The sequence below is a fragment of the Cygnus atratus genome, chromosome 2, assembly GCF_013377495.2.
Source record: "Cygnus atratus isolate AKBS03 ecotype Queensland, Australia chromosome 2, CAtr_DNAZoo_HiC_assembly, whole genome shotgun sequence".
In the NCBI taxonomy this organism is placed as follows: domain Eukaryota; kingdom Metazoa; phylum Chordata; class Aves; order Anseriformes; family Anatidae; genus Cygnus; species Cygnus atratus.
Genome location: NC_066363.1, coordinates 42,589,600 through 42,611,492, shown reverse-complemented (window position 1 = coordinate 42,611,492; position 21,893 = coordinate 42,589,600). Strand labels below are relative to the sequence as shown.

The following is a 21,893-nucleotide window of genomic DNA, read 5'->3' as shown; positions in this document are numbered from 1 at the left end:
CCCCGGGAGGCCGGCGCAGGCCTCGCGGCCGCCCCCGCGCCCCCGCCCGCCGCCGCCGCCGCCGCCCCCGGTCCGGCCCGGCCCGGCTCGGCTCGGCCCCGCCGCCCCCTTTCTTACCCCTCACAGCCCGCGGCCCGCCGGGGCTGAGAGCGCCGAGAGGCAGCGCTGGGACTGGAGGAGCCCGAGCGGTGTGTGTGTGTGGGGGGGGGGGGGGTCGGAAAATGCCCGGCACGCGATTTTTGTATGTATTGATCGGGGGGAGAACAGGCGGGGGGGGGGGGGAGGTCGCGGGGATGTGAGGCTGAGCGGGGTGCCACCCCCCCACCCCCGGCCCGTCCCCTCCTCTCCTCAACTCCTCCGTACAGCACTTCCCCGAGCGGCTGGGGGACGACCCGGGGCCAGACATATTAAATACATACTTTGTTAGACCGCTTATATAAGGCTGGGTTTATTTAAAGTTGGAACAAAATGGAGGAAGAGGGTAAAGAGGAAGCTCGCCCGGCGTGACTTAGGGTGCCTACGGCCGGACACGACAACACTGGAGTGCCACAAAAGTTACACACCGGTCCCATCGCCCCCCAAAACCAAGCGAGCGGGGCTCAGCTTCCAGGCCATAGCAGCAAATCCCACTCCAACCCACCCCACCTCAGCCAGGTGAGGGGCCAAGCGTCAAACCCGCACCTACACCCACCTGTAGGACCTCACACCTGCACACATCCCCATGGCATGGATCGGTGTCGGCACAGGGCCTCCAAACATCTACCCCCTGCAGGACTCGGAGGAAGAACATGTCATGCAACACAACTAAATCACCAGTAACAAAGTGCATGAATAACAAAATGTTTCCTCTTGTACACAAGTCCTAGCATTTCTCTTTTTTTTTGAAAAAAAAAATCCTTTAACACGTCATCAGATTCCTGGGCCTTTCTACAGTGGCTTTGCCTATTTCTAAATTCACGGGGGAAAATATGGGGTGGCAGCTTCTTTTTGTTTTTATTTAAATCATTGATAGTATTGCAGTAGGATTGTCAGCTGCTGTATTATCAACCAAATTACTTAAAAAAAAAAAAAGAATTATAAAAAGAATTTCTTTAAAGGGACACTTCTCAAGGCTGGTAGAGCTAAAATTAAACTTGCCAGCTGTGTTTTGGTTTGTGGGCACGTGCTTGCACATGACAGGAACATGGGAATATCACGCTTTATGCTGGCAGTTTGCTGTTCGTGTAAGCAGGGGTATTTGTTCTGGATTCCTCTAACTGCCCCATCACCAGCTAGCTGGCGAGCAGAGGAAAGCAGCTGAAGGAAACGGGCAGCGCAGGAAGCAATACACCCATACAAAATACTGCCTGCACGCAGGAAGCAATACACCCATACAAAATACTGCCTGCAGGCATTCTGGGGTTTCACGACCAGGCAGCATTAATTATTGACACTTGGGTACCTGCCCACATGGTAGGAACAACAAGGTGCCACATGTACACAAGTGTGTGGCATCTGTTTCAGGAGAAAAACTTTTGGGGAACCCATTCTCTGTTCCCAAGCCACAGCATTAATGGTTGACCTTGCCCAACTTGAGGAGCACCCTGAAATACAACCATTGCCCCAGCTCCCAAGCTCGCAGATAGAGATTCAGCAGAAAGGCCCAACTGGGCAAAACACTGAGTGCTTTCTATCTGTCCTACAGCCTGGGCTGCTCAGGAGTGCTGGGCGCTGTGTAAGCTTGGAGTAGAGGTGAAGAAAGACAGAAACAGGAGGAGCAGCCTGCCGTTCCCCATTCCCATCCCTGTGCTCAGTTTCTATTGCTGCTCAGTTTTAAATACACCGCCTCGCCTGGCAGTACGCGATACTCAAGTGATGCTCTTGCTTATGCCCTTTTTTCTTCCCACACCTCTCCGAAGGTGAAATAGGCTGTCAGAGGGTTTCTGTCTGCAGGAGCAAATAGCGACTGCTTGGCTGTGTGCTGTGCTTTCAGCCTGACAACGTTCAGGTTGTTCTTCCAGCTGCCAGAATTAAGTTGCTGTGTTTCTCCCCCCAGCTTCGCACTTCTCCCTCAGGATATTAGCGTGGTTTTTCTTCCTAAGCGATTTGTTTGTAGAAGGAGATGTAACCAGATTTGGGGGAAGAAAGAACCTATGTGTACAGAGAGAAATAAAAAAGGAATACCAAGGAAGTAGAAAAACTTTCACTCTGACCAAGAACTCTCCTTGAACATGCACAGTTTGCTGTTGCCAGTGTTTTGCAACCAGGAAGAACCATTCTGTCTGTTTCATGTGACTACTCTGAGTATTTCACCTCATGACATAAAATTTAAACACGAGATTTCCACACACGCCCCATCGTGTGCACTGACCAGTGCCTCCAACAGCTTTCCCAACCGGGAAAATGTCGGGAGGCGCGGGAGAAGACGTGCTGTTCCCTGGCCAGGTAGGGCTGGCTTCAGATCCGCCATTCACCAGCTCTCACCCAGCTTGATGATGGTTTGAGTTTCCCTTTTCACCTGTAATCCTGCCAAGGTGCTGAGCAAGAGCAGAGACTGCTCAGCATCTGGCATGACTGAGCCTTCAGAGATGCAAGATAGAGTGGAGGCAGCAAAAATAGGAATCCAATATAAAAGAGTGGGGGGCCAAGGGGAGAAGGCGGGAGGCAATATAGCAGAGCAGAAATGCAAACGAACAGCCACAGAAGCAGATTTAGATAGCACACAGCCTCTGAACAAATGCTAGCGCTGGAAAATGGAAAATTTCCATTTGCAAAATACAGACATCAAAAAGATCATCTGTGACTTGGGAGCACACTGTTTAAATAGAATCCCCTTCATTTTCTGGCCTGTGCATTTGAATAACCGAATCCACTTGCAAACTGAAATACCAGTTTGCCTACTGAGTGTTAAGTATAAATGTTCCTCAAAAGAAAAGACAAGCTGTTCAGTCCCAGCGAGCACCAGCGAGCAAACTTCACAACTTTCCTTCCTGCTATTGGATGCTCGTTGTCAACCCCAACCCTGGAGCACTCGTGGGAATCCAGCGAGCAAGCCAGGACCCAGCGCACCTGAAAAGGAGTTGCTGTGCTGGTGTCACCCGACATGCGGGGAGTTTCGCAAGACAGGCGAGCAACAGGAATCTCTTGGACAGGAAATTTAGAAATCAAATGAAATAAATGGGAACAAATCAGCTGGAAACCAGACAGCCAAATTTATTCAAAGGCAGATGCCAAAGGATATTAACTCAGAAACAACCAGCACTGTGGATAAGCAACGTGGAGTTAACTGACAGGAAAAAAAAAAAAAAAGAGAGAGAATGCTTCTCCTGACAAACTGAGGTAAAGAAATTATGTATGTTTGGATGTATTTTTACATTTCATAAAATACAGATTTCTTCATTCACAAAAAGAGATTCAAAATAAAATCACGGGCACCTAGTAGAAGAATGTAATTCAGGGGCTCTTATTTGCTAAATACAGCTCTACATATGCTCTTTTTCCCTTTTTTAATAATTTTTTTTAGCTTTCTATGAAAACCGTCTCAATTCACATTGAGCTGAATCATGGAGCAATTCAAGCATTTTCTAGCTCCTTGCTCTTGAAAAGCAGCAATGTGTACTCTAGAAGAATTACCTTTTGACAAAATTAAGGCAAAATCGTCTAAATCAGGACTAGGGAAAAGTCTCTCATTCAGCAGCAGAAATACAGCAGCCATCATCTAAAGCAATATAATAGGTTAAGGAAAAATACCAACAATGATTATCTTGGGCTTACATTTTTGACACTGTCTCTCAGCTTTTATTCTCTCTATTTACTCATTAAAGCTAGTTTCAAAGGAGACCATAGTGATGCCTGACAGCTTGTTTACAATGGGTTACAAGAAGAATACTGATTTTATTTCTAGAGCTGTCAGCTCCTTCAGTCCAGATACTTTAAAACTACATTGATGAACACAGGATCTTGCTATTTATTAGTTAGTTTATTGGGCTGATTTGCCTAAGGATAGCTAAGTGAATTTCTATCAAGCGATATATTCCGGTGCAACCAGGATCAGTAAAGCATGCAATAGAAAAAAGGCAGAAAAAAAGACACCGAGAAACAGAAGACTTAGCATCGCAACAAGACAATTAGGGAATTAGGCATCTGGGATTGACAAATGCTCTCTGAGGTGGGGGATGCCACTGTTTTCTGACATGCCATGCCTCAGCCCTACCTGTGGCTCCAGAAAGCGGGACCCCGAGATTAACGTAGTGGAAGCGATTCTCTGTCCCGGTCTCATCCTGCCTCAATGTGGCGTTTGGCTGCAGATGGAGGACCCCCTGTTCAAATCTCCTCCCTCCCTCAGCAACCCAGGCCTTCTGTCAGTAGTATAGCACGAATGTTACATGCCATTTTTTTCAGTAAGGGGGAGGAAAGGAAGGGAAGACTCACAGGAGACCAACAACACCAAGGGTGGCTTTCCCCACACATGCATATCTCCCACCTCCGTGAAGTCAGCCAGGTTTGTCCTCCAGTCTTTGGCACAAACCATGGCGGCACCATGAGGTCTAGGATGAGGCAGAGCTGCAGACAGGTAAGATACTGGACAACAGCAAGGGCTTGCCATCTAACATTAGATTTCATTATTTTTCACCATATCATCTTCTACTTAATACTATACTTCAGTATTTCCACTGATCGACTTCTAAAGGCCCAATCCTAAAGAACATCTTCAGACAGCGGCAGAGTGGAAAATTTCAAGAAAAAAGGTGAACAACAGTGAACATTCACTGATAGCAAATTGTATTTTCCATCTGATACAATCTCTTGCCTGCACAAGCAAATGAAACAAGCAGCCAGTTGTACAGACAACCCAAATTTATGTGCTAAAGTCCTCTTTCTGCAGATGTTAATGGACACAACCACAGTAAATAATGTTGCCTTTATTTTTTATCTATGGTCTACTTCTTATGCACCTGAGAAGCTTTGCAAGCGTTGATTCATTCTGTGATGTGAAAGAGAAAGAAGTGACACAACCGACCAGTGGCGAAGCCTGAGTCATCGCAATGAATGGTGCCCATCCTCATCACCCATCACCACACCGTGACGGCCGCAGCAAACACAACCAGCAGGTAAGGAACGGTGCTTTCTTCAGTCCTGGAGGGGATTCATGAGGGCAGAAGGCGGCCCAATGGCAGGGAAATGCAATGTGGAGACATGGGAGAGCAATATGGGATGCAAGGACTCGCTGCTGCACCCTCGAACAGGATCCACATCAATAATTCAAGGCTTTCAGAAAACACAGGGCTTTTGCACAGGTTAGGCCTTTCAAAGGTTGCATTTTCTATAGCAACTCTACATCACGAGGTAGTAAATATTGCGCCTGTTCTTGAGTCTATAGTTAGGATAAAAAGGGCAAGCGTTTTGTGCCCCCAGACAGCAGCAGGACTAACCGAGGTCATTTTGCTAGTGCAGCGCATTAACTTAATGCTACCAGCATTACAAGTGGCACAATATCAGCGAGAGAAATTCTCCACTTCCCACCTTCCTCCCTCCAAAGTCCTGCTTACTAGTCACCTTCCCCACCCCTCTGTTTACTTATAATCAGACTGTAATCAGGAAACGTGAGCTTTTTTTCTTGAGGAAGTTTATTTCTGAAGGTAATGGGGAGACGTAAATATGCCGCCTGTTTACTGAGGCTCATAAACACATAAGAACATAGGCAATTAATTGTCACTGAGAGAGTTCCAGTGAACATGGAAAATCCTAGCTTTTTAGGGCACGTTTAAGTAAATGTTCACCCATCATGTACTGAATTACTTAGTGAGATATTAATTTTGTGCTCCAACTGAGGGTAATCATAGAACAAACCAGCATTATTCAAGTTGTTCTCTGAAATTACAGCGACGGTAAGCTGAAGAACAAAGGCCAGCAGGAGTCGAGCCTCTCAACTTGAAAGGAATTATCTTTTCCTCTAATTGAAGCGAGGGCTGTTTTGTTTTGGTTTTTCTTTCCTTCCTCTCGCTAAACTTCCAGCAGCACTCCTTGGGAGAATGTCTCCTTGCAGTGGGCTGGTGCTGTTGGAGCCCAGGAGCAGCGCCTCATCTGCATGGGAAAATTTACTGAGATGACTGTACCAGCATCCTTGGCAGACGTAGTTATACCAGCAGGGCTCTTCATGCGGGCTTACGCCAGTAAGTGGCCCTATTTACGTAAGGCCAGAAAGCTGAGAGGTCTGGGTCCTGTTTGCTGGTGCTGCCCCCGCCCTAGGCTGTGACCCTGGACAAACAAACCACTTCTCCATCTCCCTCCTGCCTTGCTCAGTCTCGTGAGCGTCAACTGGAAGCTCTCTGCAGCAAGAGCAATCTCCTGGATTTCACAGCAGCACAGGGGAACCTCGATTTTGGTAGGGCACCACACCAGCACATCATCAGAAATCTGTAATAATGTATGTAAACAGCTTGTTCTTACACCAGCCAGCCAGCTGGTGCTAGATGACTCTCACGGGCTGGGGCATTTTTTTTGCATGGGAAAAAGTTAACAATAGGCAAGAACAGAGGGTCATCTCAGGCGAAATTCCTTTGCTATCAAATATAATACTTTCGGCTTTCTCTATACTTATCCTCCCTAGCATGCCAAGACACATTTCTTCTTGTCTCTTTCATATCTGGCAGGCTTTTTTATCCACTAAATAACTCTTCATCTAATGCTGGCTGTAAATAAGGCCTGAAGGAGCCTTGGCTAATAATTTCCATTTCATTTGGTAATAGACCCCTTTCTAAAATGCAGTACAATTACAGCAATACACTTGCAATTTAGCCCAAAACTTCATTCAAGAGTGTTTGTAAAAATATTGTTTTTCAATTACCACTATTGCTAATTTTATGGTTGTGATGAAATCTCAAAATATGACCTTTTTAGTTCAAATTTTGATTTATTTTTTTTTTTCACACAAGTCCTGCTTTGACCCATCTGCAATCGAAGTTTCTCCATTTGGTCACACTAAAAAAAGAAAAAAAAAAAAGAAGTCTTAAAAAAAAGTCTGTAGCATTTTTTAAAAATATCTTATATAAAAATTCTTTTTTTTTTTTTTCCTATACATGTAGGAACGCATTGTTTCGGAATTATGCAGACAAAATACCAGTATTTAAATTGGTCTCTAGTGAAATGTGTTCCTTGGTTGTTTGTTTTTAATTGAAGTTCACAACTGGGAAAAGCAATTTGCACTTAGATTGTCCCAGTAAGCTGCTCTGTAATTCAGAGTCTGTTCAGTCCAAAGTATTTCATAAATAAAGAAAAAACGCAGGTTATGAGAAACCATAACCTTTGGACACAACAAAATGCTATTCTTTTCCTCCTCACCTAAACACAATTGGGTAGTGCAAGCACATGAAAACACTTACTAGAACCTCTAGTGCCTTCTTATCAACGTGTAAAGCTTCCTGGTGACACTACATGAAAAATTATAAGTGTCCACTAAATATGGAATCAAAAGATTGCGTGTGACAATTCCCAACAGAGGGGGAATTTCCGGCTCTCAAATTATCCCCTACCCAGATACAGAGAAAATGCACAGCAAATGGAGAAGTACAGTGCTGTGGGCTGGGTAAAAAGTTCTACGTGCAGATAAGCTGGAGACTTGAAGCAATTCTCTGTTTTTCAAATCAGTTCACTCTTCTGTAGGAATAATGGCATTTTTTGTAATAGACAGCTTCCATTTACCACAGAACCAATGCAACCTGCCGTGCAAAATCAAACTTTATGTCACGCCAGATTACTGTCCATCATAACCAAAGAAAATGTATTAAATGGAATATATTTGGTTTAGGAAATCTGTATTTTGTCAGCTGCAGTATAACTCATTGTCCATTAAACAGCACCAAGCCCGTTCTAAACAGAGCACACTCTATAAATGTTTAACCTCCCAATCCTATACTTGTCAACTTTCCAGAACAAAAGTGAGGGTGATACCTGACATCTAACAAAAACAGAGTTAGGGCTGCCACTTTCCTGTACCAGAAAAATTCTTTGGGTAAGAGATCATATATTTCCTGCAGACAGACAAATGCTAATTATAGCTCAAATCTTCCCTCTTTCTTTCCTCCACCATTTCTTTCTTTGCCTTCCTCCTCTTCCCAGTGCATCTTTTCTTCAGTCTTGTTCATCAAATATCTTTTGCCTTCAAAAAAATCTCATCAAATCTCTACATTCTCCTACAGTTTTCTGTTTTGAGAATAATTTGCCTGCCCTCTTTTATATATTCCAGCTGGAGTTTTTAATAAAGCACAGGGACTCAAGGCTACTGTATTTTTATTAGGAGATGGTGGAAACTTTATAATGATTTCTATTCACATTCAGCAAACGCTCTTCCCTATTGTTCTACCCTATTCACCTCTGCCAGCATCCTATTCCCAAATCGCTTTTACTCTGTAATCCTTCATCTGTTTTGTCTCCTCTTCATTTCTGTCCCCACCTAACCCCTATCTTGCCAGCACAAGTACTTTCCTTTTCTTAACCTTTTCTCCTTTTCTTTTTTGTTGCCCTGATTCCTCAGTCACAGATGTTTTAGGTTCCACTGATATTTTCCTACTTATGTACCAGTTCTTTGAATATAGATGCAAGATGTTCTTGTGGGGGGAGAAATCACTGAGCTATTCTTTTTAACTTGGAAATCCATCCTGCCAGGTTGGAGGAGAAAGCACTGTATGCCACAAACATTTAAATTCATGTCAGCCAAGGTGCCCCAGCAGGGCTGGGGACAGAGTTAGGGAGTTTAAAACATAGGAGATAACATGTGAGGATATTAAGTTCATTAAGAGGGGAAGAATTGGGTCTGATAAACTGAAGATCCAATCAATCCCACCTCTTACTGACTTACTTTCAACAAAGGGATTAACAGAAATTTCTGCTGGGTATAAATATACACATCTTCCCTTATCCGAACAAGTACAAGTTGCCCACCCCTGACAACAACACTCTTGTCTCTTCAGGATCCCATGGCAGCAAAATATATCAGCTTAAAAACATAAAACCAGTCATTGCCAAAGATTTCTCACCTCACATACAGCGGGGTAAGAATGACGAGGGGAAAACACTATGAGCATGTGGGAGTGAAATATTAATCTTCTGGTATAGTTTTCCAGCTGAAATACTGACACGAATTCTGCTTGCAGGTAATTTGTGGTTGGGCCATTTGGTACATTCCCGCAAAGCAAAGGTAGACATTTTTGTACTGTGAAGATGTTGTAGGCCAAAAAAAAAAAAAAACATATAATTTTGGAGTTTTAGCAATAGATATATCTTTGTGCTAGTCGTCTTACTTGAATGTTTTACCAGAAGGGCCGGTAGCATTCTGTCACTATGGTTATTTGACATTTCCCATTTGAGTTAACTACTGGTTTGTCAGATATCTACCATTTCTGTTGAGTATTTCCATCTTGTAGATCACTTTCTCACTTCGAATTCATATTGAGAAATTTCAGTCAAACCATTTGTCTTTTTCTTGTTTCTCATGAAAGATACCTGCTGAGGTGCCAGGGGGTTACCCATCGCTCACTGAGATTAGATGTGAAGGAGGGAGCCCAAAAGGAGACTGAAGAGTAGAAGTAAAGAGGAGAGTGAAAAGGGGGACATGTCTAGGTTATAGGGGAGGACTAGGACAATAAATCAAGGCACTGATGTTGTAAAAGGAGCCCAGGGTGGGTGCATGTCAGTCTAGAGCAGAGAAGGGTCAAACGGGGAGGTGGAAATAGCTGTGCAAAATGGGAGGTGAGGTTAAAAATGGAGTAAATCTAAGAATGAGAAAGCAGCAGTGATGGCCACCAGGTAGCTGAGAAGAGCCAAATGGATTTGGGGAGCAAGACAGGACAAGAGAGAAGCCAAAATGGGTGAGAATGGAAGCGGCAGAGAGATGTACAAGGAAAGGAAAAGACAGCCCTTCCCATCCACGTCCTGGCCCCAATGACATTGACCACTCCTCTGTTGTCAGCAACAATCACCTACGTCCAGCTGCCAAGCATCCCAGCCCTTTCTAGCAGTGCTTCCCAGAGACAATTAAAACCTACTGCTGCTAGGCTCTCCATGTCTGTGTGATAAATAGAAAGATTTCAACCTTGCTGACAATCCATTTGTCAATGTGCCATGGGATGGCATTTGCAGGTTCCTTTTTAAAAAGCTAAACCTTTTTCCACACAGAAATTAAATTAAAAGAACATGGGGGAAAATTCCATGTGATCCCGTATTTAAGGTTAATGAGTAATGGGATAATTATAATGAATAATAAAAAGATAATGAGTGTTCATAGAGAAGCCCATTACAACTGTGTAGACAACCATTACTCTGTAATTTTATACCTTTTGAACACTTGACTTTGCAACCTTAATGCTTTTTTAACATTGTTTTTGCCTGTGTAATGATATATAACAATCTCCAGACACCATCTGCAGTCTTCATATTTCCTTGATCTCTTTCAAACAACTTTTAGTACTGTGTACGAGACGAGGCAAGTGATTACTTCACTGAGTAACATCCAAGAGATAGAGAGGAATACATTTGGTTGTTTTCCCTCTTTACATTCATAGCTCCTGTCTCAACAGCTAGGACCATGCCACAAGCTCTTGGGCTTTGTCTGCTTTAAAGCCTCTGCATTCATGACAATTTTGTCAAAATTTCTTGATTCTGCAGTTTGCTTCTCCCATTGGTCTAACAGCCAAACCCAAGATAATAAGGCTTCAAGACACAATTAAATATTTAATGTTTCAGTTAGGGTTGTGGCCGAGAGCATGGCATCAACCATTTTCTTGATACCTTTTCATCTGACACTGTGCCGATTGTTTTAGCTGTACGTGCTCTCCTTCACTGCTGGACCCGTGCTTAGACATGGTACCAGGCACATTTTTTTAATTGGAAAGAGGCATTGTGCACTTACAGGCTATCATCACAGGTCAAGTTTACTGCTAGGAAAAGCCAATATTAATAAGGGTTGCTTTTGCATTTCTTCAGGTATTACAGATTTTAGCTGCAAATGTCAGCTCTTAGCAAGTTCTTAGATGCTCTTCCCGAAGTATTGTAGTATCACTAAATGCCCTGTAAGACTGTCCCAATTCCTTGTCACTCTAACAACTCTGGGTCACCTTAAAGCCACTCCAAGTCCCTCAACATCTGCATCATTCACACTGGAATCCTAATGTGTACTGTGCAGCAACCGTCAGTACGCTACGTGCATGCTTATATGCAGGTGGCTCTCTTGGCAGCTCAGATTTCTATTTGCAATAAAAGAAAAAACTGTTTGCAATAAAGAGCAAACACTTTGGGGGACCAGCTCAGTGACTCGACTACCTGTGTGACACGTTCTCATTTCCACCCGCATGACCCTGAAGCAGTCATTGCAGTCTGAGTGGAAAAGGGGAGTTAACACTAAATAATATTAGATAAGAGCCAATCTCTACTCAGCACTCTTCAAACAGCGAGAGAAACATGCCTTACGTGTAAAGTGAGAGATCAAGTAGGAGGAAACAGTAGTGAAGAACGACAGGGCAAATGAAAGACCCTCTCTGCATGCCTCTCTGAATTGGTCTTTTCTATTATTAAGTTCCTGGCTGTAAAAGAAAGGTGACAGAGATCCCATGCTCTCACTGGCACAGCAAGTCGTTCACTTGCTCTTCAGCGTTACAAATAAAGAGCAGTATATGAACCTGCAGTATTTACACCTGCAATTTTATGCAGTAATTTGGTTGCCTCCCTGCACGAAATAAACACAGCAGCACCAAATTTGGGGGCTAGCCTTGTAACAGCACTAAACAGCAAGGGGAAAAAATCAGGCTGCACATGGATACTTAGTCGTATAGCTCCTGTAAAGGTGAATGGAAACAAGGAGTCTAAATCCCAATATGTTCTTTGAAAAGGACTATTTCAGAGCTGAAATGATGGACAGCTTTATGCGTATGAAGACTGGTGCGCACATAACCCGGGATCCACGTAGGACAGTAGATGACAGCATGCCACTGTGCACTTGGGTCCCACAGGATTGTCTGGAAGCAGTTTGACCCGGTTCAGCAGAACTGTCTCTTAAACATCGCAGCCATTTCCTGAACCAGCTATTAAAAACCGCTTCCAGCAGTGGACTTTGCAAGCTGCAGGCCCTGCCACTCGCTCACACTCCCCCGGGAGCCCAGCGCCTGTGGCTCCTCCGCTCCGTGCATGGCTCCAGCATGCCTTCAGCGCAGCTCAGTCCCCAGCCCTGGCCTCCTCCCTGGAGCTGGCGGTTGTTGCATGTCTGCCAGCGTGAATACCAGTGCCTTTTGGCCGGGGAAGAGGTGGCATACCAAGCCCGGGATTTCTGGAATATGATACTAGGGTTTCTCTTCATTAGCCTGGTGGAGCTTCTAAATTTCCAACTTAGTTGCTTTACGTAACACAACCAAGTAGACATTAAAAGAAGAGTTGCAAAGTAAACAGCTAAAATTTCTGGAGTACCAGAATTGAGGCTGCTTTTTCCATCTTAGCTACCCCCTCGAGCCTATTCATTAGGGTAAAATCTGCAGAATTACACGTAATGCCAATGTCAGGGCCCCTCGCCTTTGTCTCAGTGTTGGATGGGCATCTCTAACTGAATGACTAAATATTTCATATTTTATTTTCTCTTCTTTAATACCTTACTGTATTTACTGTATGGTGTTCAAACTCTGCTCTGAAGACAGAATTATTAATGTTTTCACAGACTTTCAAGCAGGTGTTTTTCACTACAGTGACAGCGTGCTTTATAACACATGTAAATTTATCCTCCTAACACCCAGCACGATACAGAACTATGTTCATTTCTAGGTAACAGGTAGGCAACCGAGGCACATAGAAAATTAACTTAAAAAGCAGCACAAGTATTTAGTACACATTTTGAGACAGGGCCTCAATTTTCAGAACACTGTGCATCCCGTAGCACAGCCCTCTCAAAGCCCAGAAGCCATACCGTACACTCACTGTTCCCAACTCAAATGTAAACTAGGGGCTTCAAGCAAACCATCTCCGCCGTGGCTCCTCCACAGCATTAAAACCTGCATCTCCTTCTCATAAAGGTCTCAGTCATGGAGCCTACAGGACGTTCCTGACCCCACTTGGGGTCAGCTCCCTGCGGAGCCGTGGCCACTGGGTGCTGCTCCGAGCCTCCAACCCGCACGTTCATCTCAATCTTCTCGCTCAGTAAACTTAATCCTACTGTTACAGCAACTGAAAAGAAGGATTTACAGTGGAAAAGGATGGAAAACCTTAACAATAAGCAGTTCAATCAATCCCTTTCTATATATAAAATTAATGATAGAGAATTGTAAAATTATCAGAGAATGAAGCAATAATTTTATGAAATAGAGAGCTAAAATACACTCCAAAGGATTAACATCCACAGTAGATTATCCCCTCCATACGAAATTTGTAATGGATTTCTCTGAATGGGATATTTCTTTATAGCAAAAGCATAAGATGCTCTTTTTAAGATCTCTACTATCTGACTTTAGAAATGCCTTTTGTTTTCTTTGCTCTTTGTTACAGCCATGTAGAAGTAGTGATTTTGACTGATGACACATGCATGATCTCTCGATGAGAGGTTTTAATGTGATGGGCGAGGAGCACACAGGCCACACGTGATCTTGTTTGGAAAAAGCAGAGTTCTCCGCTTGAAGATTTCTGGTCACTAATGGAGTACAGTGGGACTCGAGTAAGCAAAAATAGCATTGTGGTTAAGATATTGGCCTAAACTTGGAAGATATCTTCTGGTTCCTGGCTCTGCTGCAGACATCCTGTGTGTCCTTGGATAAACGCCTCTTGTGAGGCTAATTTCATTTATGTGCTCACATACGTAGTAATGAGCCTCATAAACAGCCTATAAATATAATCACTTGAAATTATTTTTAAGGTACAATCTCTTGTATTCTGCGAGGGATTTCATGTTCTCTTGGGAGATGGAAGAGTGTATGCCAGGCTAAAGGCATGAGATGGATTTGGATCTATCTCAATTTCAGTGGCATGTGTGCACATTTAAATTTGGCATGTGCAGACCATTATGATAAAAAAAGAGCCTGCATTATTTGCACTATTTCTTATTTTCTTTCTCAGTCTGGGATTCTTCAGACTGTAGGAAGCAAGGAGAAACACATATAGATGATGATATCTTTGAAATATGCACTGGCTCTGTGTCTTTTTTGTTCAAAATTCAGGCTTGGGAACACTCTATAAAAATCTGTGTGCATGCACAACAGTTGCAATTATTCATACAGACCCTACTGTAAACCAGAGGCTCATATGTACACCTGGACGTTACACATCTCGACACACAAAATGTATGCAGCTATGCAGTTCACAAGTCAACTTCTACAGGAAGGGTGGTCCTAGAGCAAATGCAGGTCTGCCAAGTTTGCTAATTAGGGTTGTGCCTCACCACTTGTGGTGCAAGCGAGTGCTGTGCTGCTTTGCTGGTGCTCTGGCAGCCTCTGCTACAGACATCCAGCAATCCCGGGTAAACAACCACTGCTCGCAGCAGGTCTGCATCATGCAGCCAGCAAGTGCAACATGCCATGGACCCTGGGTCCAGCTAGCAAACACAAACTGTGGCACAGTTAGACCACCGTAATACTCCCAGTTTTGTTTCTCAATCCCTCTTCAGCCTCTTCCTTTTCAAAAAGAATGATCTCCTCCAACATATATCTTCAGACAATTGTTGACCTTCCATTGCTTAGACAAAGCAAAAACATTTTGTAAGTCTATACGTATTGTCTGCATCTACCACCTATGTCTAACACAGATTTTGTAAAAACACATCTATCAGTTTTCCAAGGTAGACATGCCTTATTTCATTACAGAAAGATCTTGTGTGTGTGTGTGTATTTTAACTTAATACACCCAGTTAAAAAGCCATGCACATGTAGCCATTTCTGTATGGATTGTTTACAAGCAAAACAGTGTCTGTGTTTGAAAACCCACCCATCAAGAATATGTTTACCATAAAGCAAAGAGTTCCATAGTATGAAAGTGCAGCTGAAGGTACTCTTGATGATTAGTGAGAAACCAGCATTCATTATTCATTTGTAAAGTAATGATTGTTTCCCTTAAATCTCCATAGCATTCCCTGCATCACGTTACTGCTTTCAAATAACTAGAAATGCCAATACCTTAATGAATCAGAGTACTACTACATCGTCAAAGGTTGTTAGAAGACACAAAAATTATCAATTTCTAACATAAAAGGCAGCAGGCAAGAAGACAAAATTAAGCACATAAGCAAAAAGTACCTGCTATCTCCAAATTAAAAGCATCTGTTTAGATGCTAGAAAACCTGTGACTGCAGTTTCTACAAGAACCAATATTTCAAATGTGATCACTTACACTACTAGTTTTTTCCTGGATGGCAGCCCTAGTAGTTACTCAAGTGTATTCCAGTTCACGTAAGGGCAAAGGTATGCTTCTGGAATTACCCCTGCTGTCCAGTCTCTCAGAGAATTAAAGACCTTGGCAATTAGGAACAGAGCCTTACCAAGCAGCACCCTTGTGTAAGGGAAGGGAGAGAAGACATGAAATGAAGAGGCAGTGCCCTCTTCCCTTGCCTCTCAGGAACGGTCTGAGCTATTAGGTTAATGCCTCGGCACTGGGATGCGTCAGTAACAATAAGGCTTGTAGCAAAGCAAGAATCTTGACACTCCCAAAAACTTGTTAATTTTGGCAAGCAAGTTATGTCTGGGGAGCTGAAGTGAAGAAAATAAGGATGTAATAATGTTGCAATGCAATATTATAACATTATGAATAACATTCATAATGCCATCGGATACATTCCAAAAGAAGACTTCTGATATAGAAAAAAAAAAAAAAAAAAAGGCTCATATTTTATTAAAGCTGAGGATACAGTGACAGCTCAACAGTAAACTATATGTAACAATTACTCAATAACAGGTTTTACAGCAAGCTTGGGTAGTTTCTTGCTTGTATCCTTTTGGCATTCACTTTTTTTTTCTTTCTTTTTTTTTTTTTTTTTAAGTGTAATGACAAGGGCATTGCTCATGTTCACTGAAATACCTCCAACTACATTCAAGCTGTGATCAGTATTTACCACATTTACCACTGTCTCACAGTGCCCCTATATTAGTATTTTCTATTTCTTAGGGAAATATATTTCACATACACACACAGAGTAAATCCAAAACGAGCCTTAAATAATCTTGTTCAGGGCAACAGAGAATAATGACTGTGTCTTCAATGAGGGGCATAATTACAACAAGCTGTCAAAGGAAACTTTAAGAAGGTTTGGGGGCAGGGGGAATTAAAAGCTATTTACCTCTATCAAAGCAGAGTGAATAAGGGTAATGAGTAATAACCCTGAGAAAATGACAACAAAGGGGAACATTCTCAGCACCATGAGTGGGAAATTAATCAAGTCCCTCTTTTGTTAACAGGTGTTGCACAATAAATTCCCTCTGTTCCGCCCTGAAAAAGCATCCTTAATATTAGAAAGGAAAAGTTCAGAGAAGTAAACAAGAAAAATGCTACCTTGTACTTACAACGCATCATTTGCAAATGTCTCAAAGCACCTTTCAGTTCAGCACAGTAAAATAAATACTGAAGTTCAGTATCTTACAGAATTTTAATTTAAAATAATGGAGGGAACACGGTGCCCTAAATTAACAAGTAGGCAATGGATCCATACCTACAAGATCAATTTGGACAATACCAAATGATTTTCAGGAAGCCTCCTGTTACAGCTAACAAAGTACTGGTGTGCCTTCTGGAGATGCAGAAACTTGTACATCTTGATTACATCTGCACCACCTCAGTCCTCTAAGTCAGGGAATGCTTAGTTCAAGTCAGAGGAGCACAATGCAGTTGTGTAAACAGAAGATTGAAAATCAGGAAATCCTTAGTTCTAAAATGGGATCCAACTGTGCCCTTTTTCCTGTCCACAAAAAAGTTAATGAAGCAACCTAAGCCGCCCGCCCTCTCCTCCCTCTCAAAAAGACGTGGTAGTACAAAACTACCAATCTCGGTGACCTGCTGGATGGTTTAAATAAACTAACGTGGATAGATTAAATAAGTTCACATCTTTAAAATATTTTGAGGAAAAAAATGTTCTATAAGCATTAAATATTACTGAAACAGAGAGCAGAAGATCTTTTCAAGGGGGAATTACTACATTTCCTTTCTTTACTTATCAATTACTCATTAATGCAGCAAAACAAAGAAAGATATGATTTGACAGTTCTCGAAGAATGGTTTTCACTGTTGCATATGCTCTTGATTTGACACTACAAATAAAAATGTTATTCTGTGTATCCCTGATCATGCTCCCAAACCATTACTGAGGCCTAGAATATTAAGATTTTCTGTGCAAGCTATCTTCTCTAATATCCAGTCCAGCTTAGTCATATATTTAATGGGCATGCACAAAGCATGTTACTGTTACTCCTTGTAAAATTAAGAAAAAGAGGGGGAAGGAAGGAAGGAAGGGAGGAAGGGAGGGAGGGAAAGAAAGAAAGAAAGAAAGAAAGAAAAAAGAAAAGAAAAAAGAAAAGAAAAGAAAAAGAAAAAGAAAAAGAAAAAGAAAAAGAAAAGAAAAGAAAAGAAAAGAAAAGAAAAGAAAAGAAAAGAAAAGAAGAAAGAAAGAAAGAAAGAAAGAAAGAAAAAAAGAAAAGAGACAACAATGAAAAAAAACTTTTCCTTCAATCGCTTTTTCTATTTAGGCAACTGCTGTAGTTGCAGCAAGGGACGTAGGTAGCTGTGAATGACAGTTGCTAGTATAAATGAGACTGGATAGGAAGTGGTGTTCAGAAAAGACCCTCTAGGAAGAAATGAGCCATGTAGAGAAAACATGAGAACCCTTTTGCAGAATACAAGGCACAAAATTGCTTTTGAATTTTGTTCTTCTTTTAGAAGCTATTTGAAAATAAATGATGTTTTTCTAGTAACCATAAATAATTTTTAAAAGCAGAATATTCCCATATAAGCAATCTCAGTATCTGAGTCCGGAGTGAAAAAGCGGGTCCCAAAAAGTGCAAAGTCCAAGGCTGGCACCTTCCTCCCCCTTCTGCTCTAAAAAGTCTACCCCAAGAAGCTTTCAGATTTTTTTTTTTTTTAATTTTATGCACTTTTCCTTCATGCTGAAGAAATATAATTAAAATAACAGTACATAAATGTTGGAGTCATGGGCCTCAAATAAGTCAGCGAATCTATGCCAAGTTATTCTTGCTGCATATTTAGCCCTCAAATGAGATTTCACATGAACACATACAAGTCTTATATTGCTTGTTAACTTGCTCTGTAGAATAAGACAGTAAAATTGATCCAGCCTCGCTAAATTCTGAAGAACAAATGCATGTCTTGAAACACATAAGAAGAAACCTTCTTTACTCAAACTCCACTCTTAGAATGCGCACAAACTTTTGGACTGTCGTTGGCCATGCTGAGCAGGCAGGCCTGTGATTTCTAATCACATCGACCTCAGAGTGATTGTGAAACCAACAGCTGTGTCTGAGCAATTGGAAAAATAGATACAGAACAAAGGGAAGACCCATCTCAACAGGGCTTCTCCCTCAAGTGCATAAACTCAGCTTCAGTGGAAAGCATAAATATTTCATTCACTATTTTGTACTGTATTTCTCCTGTGATTTATGCTCCAACCATTTTCTTTTAAAGGTGCATTAATGTCTTCTTCTAACAGCATCCCTTCTAAACTTTTCCCCTTGCTTAATGGGCCTGAAGGGATTAAACTCTTAACAGAAAAATGCATCTGTTGTACATAAGATCTCAGTATTAGACTATCATAATACCAACTCATTTATTTTCATTTTGTGGAAGTATACCTTCCCTTGAGAATGATGCTACAGGGTATATTTCCTTCCTGATGCTTCCTTTCATGTATTATATGAAATTAAGGAGAAACACTTGTATTCAGACATCAGAAGCCCAAGGCCCACTTTTCGCCTTGCATTTTGAGGCCACGCTATACCAGAAAGACAGCTAGGCTGACTAGCAAAGAGCTGCAGAAATCCTGCCTGTCTCGAAGAAGAAGCGATGCACATTCCCCATGCTCGTCACGGTTCTGGACACCGACCAGGCAGAGCTGACTTCAATTTGCTTTGGGTTTAGGTGACTTCCTTGCACATAAGTCAGAGAAAGCAGAGCCTAACATTTCAGCGAGGTCAGCTGTGATCTCACTGCTGGAACACATACCACAACAGTCAACATCAGCACAAACAATAGCACCATTCATCTTGCATTGTTGGGCAAGTCTTCATCTACATGCAGTTACAGCTGCGCTATTCCTTTGGTCTTGGAATAAATAGGATTCCCTACAAGGAGTGCTCTTAGTCTTCATCATTAACAAATTCAAGACGAGGTAATCAAAACAGCCTTTAAATCTAGAAATATGAGGATATATAGTTATCAAATCTGGTAACTGGGTTGCTTTGGTAACTTACCAGCATTTTGACAGTTCACCTGGATGGAAAGGTGCCGCCTCATCTGTAAAGTAACTTCACTTTAAGCCTGCTAAGAGGAGCTGTGTACATTTGGTACTAGAATCATAAGTGTCTTCCATTTCTCAAACAGATACATGACGGTTCAGTTAGATTTTCCAAAAGCATTTGGACGCCCACTCCAGGGTGCACCTCTCTAGATTTTGAGCAACTACATGTCTTCAGTCACTGGTGTCTAATTTGGCTGGCTTAACCCCCTTTAACACACTCACATGCAAAAGCCTACCTGACCTTGCAACACATTCCTAACAAATATAGTAACAGGAAAAAAATATTGCACAATCATTTGGAGACCAATGAAAAAAGTTCTCACAATGTTTTCTTTGAAAGAGCACAGGCACAGCACAAAGCACTTCCTAGAAACCCACAGAGGTAAACTCTGATGGAGCAACAGCTGCTGCGGGCAAGAGGAGTAGAGTAGCAACCTTAAAGTTGGGTGTCTTCCTGGAGAGAAGTTAAAACAGCCAGACTTTCTCTCATTGCTGCAATAAGCAGGAAAGAAAATAGTATGTCAGAGAGAATTACAGGAAGGCAATCACTTTTATTCATTATATAGCACCTCTACATATCACCAGGTAACATTATACACAGGGGTTGGCAGCCTTCAGGACAGAAACGTGTGAACTTCAAAACAACGTGGTACCTTGCTGCTTTTAGCATGAAAATTACCATACTGGGATGGTGATGACAACCACCTCAAACATTTAGGTGAATTTGAAATGCATCCATTCTCTACCTAACAGCAACATCAAGTAGCTACTGCACTACACGCTTCCTTCTAGGTCTTGTTGGGGAAGGAAAAACAAAAAAGAAAGAAAGAAAGATAACTGCTCTATAATAGCTCGGGGAAAGAAAAAAGAAAAGAAAAAAAAAGATCCAAACATGCCAGATTTTCATACTTTATCTTGTTTTTATTAGTATATTGTGAAAAACATATTCTCTGATATAGTTCCACAAACAAACTACAGAAAAGCATTCTAGCTTTGTAGAAAAATTGCAGAGGTTACATGTTGAAGGGTAAAAACATAAGGCAGCCGCTTTCCTATTAAGGCAAGAGAGGAAGGATAGCATTAGGCAAAATTTTCCAGGGGCAGTTTTGAAGAAGCAGTTTGTCAAATGCAGTGGAGCAGGGTGTTTAATTCTTCTAGCTAACATGATAGTGATCAGGAGGAAATACAGAGCCAGCGCTTAATGGTTCAAATGGAGATGTTGGCAAGGAGCTGTTTTGGAAAGAGGCAGATCTGCAGTGTTTTTGACTCAATTTTAGTATATGTTGAACTGAAAACCCAAAGTGCTGGAGAATGAAAATGTACCAAATTTTCCTGACTGTTTCTTCATGCTAGCCTTTTTGCAGGATGCTGCAGTCTTCCAGGTCTAAGGGCAGTCATCAGTCTTACCGTAAGAGAAATTTAAGATGTCTGGCAAATAACACGGGCAGAGGATGGAGGGGTGGGGGAGAAAATCATTACTTATCTCACTTCAGGCAGAAGGGAGATTGTACAGCCTGCAGTACATTTGCAATACGACAGACATCTTCGAGTACACGGGTGTGTTAATCAGTGGCTAGGATGTGTCTAAATGCATAACAAGCTTCACCTTTCAAGAACTCATATTATCCAAGAGGGGGGTTAATGAACATTAGCACAAAACAGAACCATGGTTGCAAAATCCTAAAATGACAGGGAAAGGAAAATAACACTGACTTGGAATCGCTACAAGCTTAGCCACTGAATGATGCTGAGAAGAGCACAGTCCCTGTTGACTGAAACTAGAGATGAATTCAAGCCACACAAATTCCAGCTCAGTTTTAGACGTGCCATTATTTTTGCAACCCTGCACAAATCAGCAGTCTTCTCTGACTGTACTGCCGCTGCTGTCCCCTCTTTTTCCCAGTGCAAGCAGCAGAATAATCTGCTCTACCTAATGCACAGAATTACTGGGGAAGAAACCTGTGCTTCTTACCCATTTCTGTGCCTTCCCTGTTTGCTCTAAAGCCTTTTCTATTAGGAGGGGAAGCAAATGCATTTGCCTTCCATCCTTCAGCAATGTATGGTTGCATAATCTTTCAGTCCGGTCAGCTTTCCCAGTTGTCGTTCATCTTCTCTGCATAACATCTGTTTTTCAAAGGCAACAGATTCTCTGCTGCTGTCTTGGGACAATGCGGGGACATTGTCCCTGAGGAGGGCATCTTCTCACTGCCTTGCCTTCTGTAAATTAGCAGCAACATCTTCTGAGATTCTTGCTAAACCTTCAGGGACGGTTTTCCTTTGTGAGGTGTCTGACTAAGGTGTCAACAGTGTTTTTGCACTGGACAGCCAACACATACCGCTTTGCTGGTGTTGTCACTGTGCTGAACTATATGAAAACCAAGGGACAGCCTGAAAGGCAGAGCATAACAGTACTGTATTATTAACATCAGCACCCGAAACA

The 21,893-nt window shown here is 42.2% G+C and overlaps 1 protein-coding gene and 1 long non-coding RNA gene across 13 annotated transcripts in view; one reads left to right on the top strand and one right to left on the bottom strand.

Moving 5' to 3' along the window:
• RBMS3 (RNA binding motif single stranded interacting protein 3) overlaps positions 1 to 21,893 on the bottom strand; it is a 700,779-nt gene that overhangs the window by 442,565 nt on the left and 236,321 nt on the right. The window lies entirely within an intron of this gene.
• On the top strand, positions 90 to 15,703 carry LOC118249635 (uncharacterized). Its single transcript, XR_004779167.2, has 3 exons — positions 90 to 188; positions 4,943 to 5,090; positions 13,498 to 15,703. It is a non-coding gene; the product is annotated as an uncharacterized LOC118249635 (long non-coding RNA).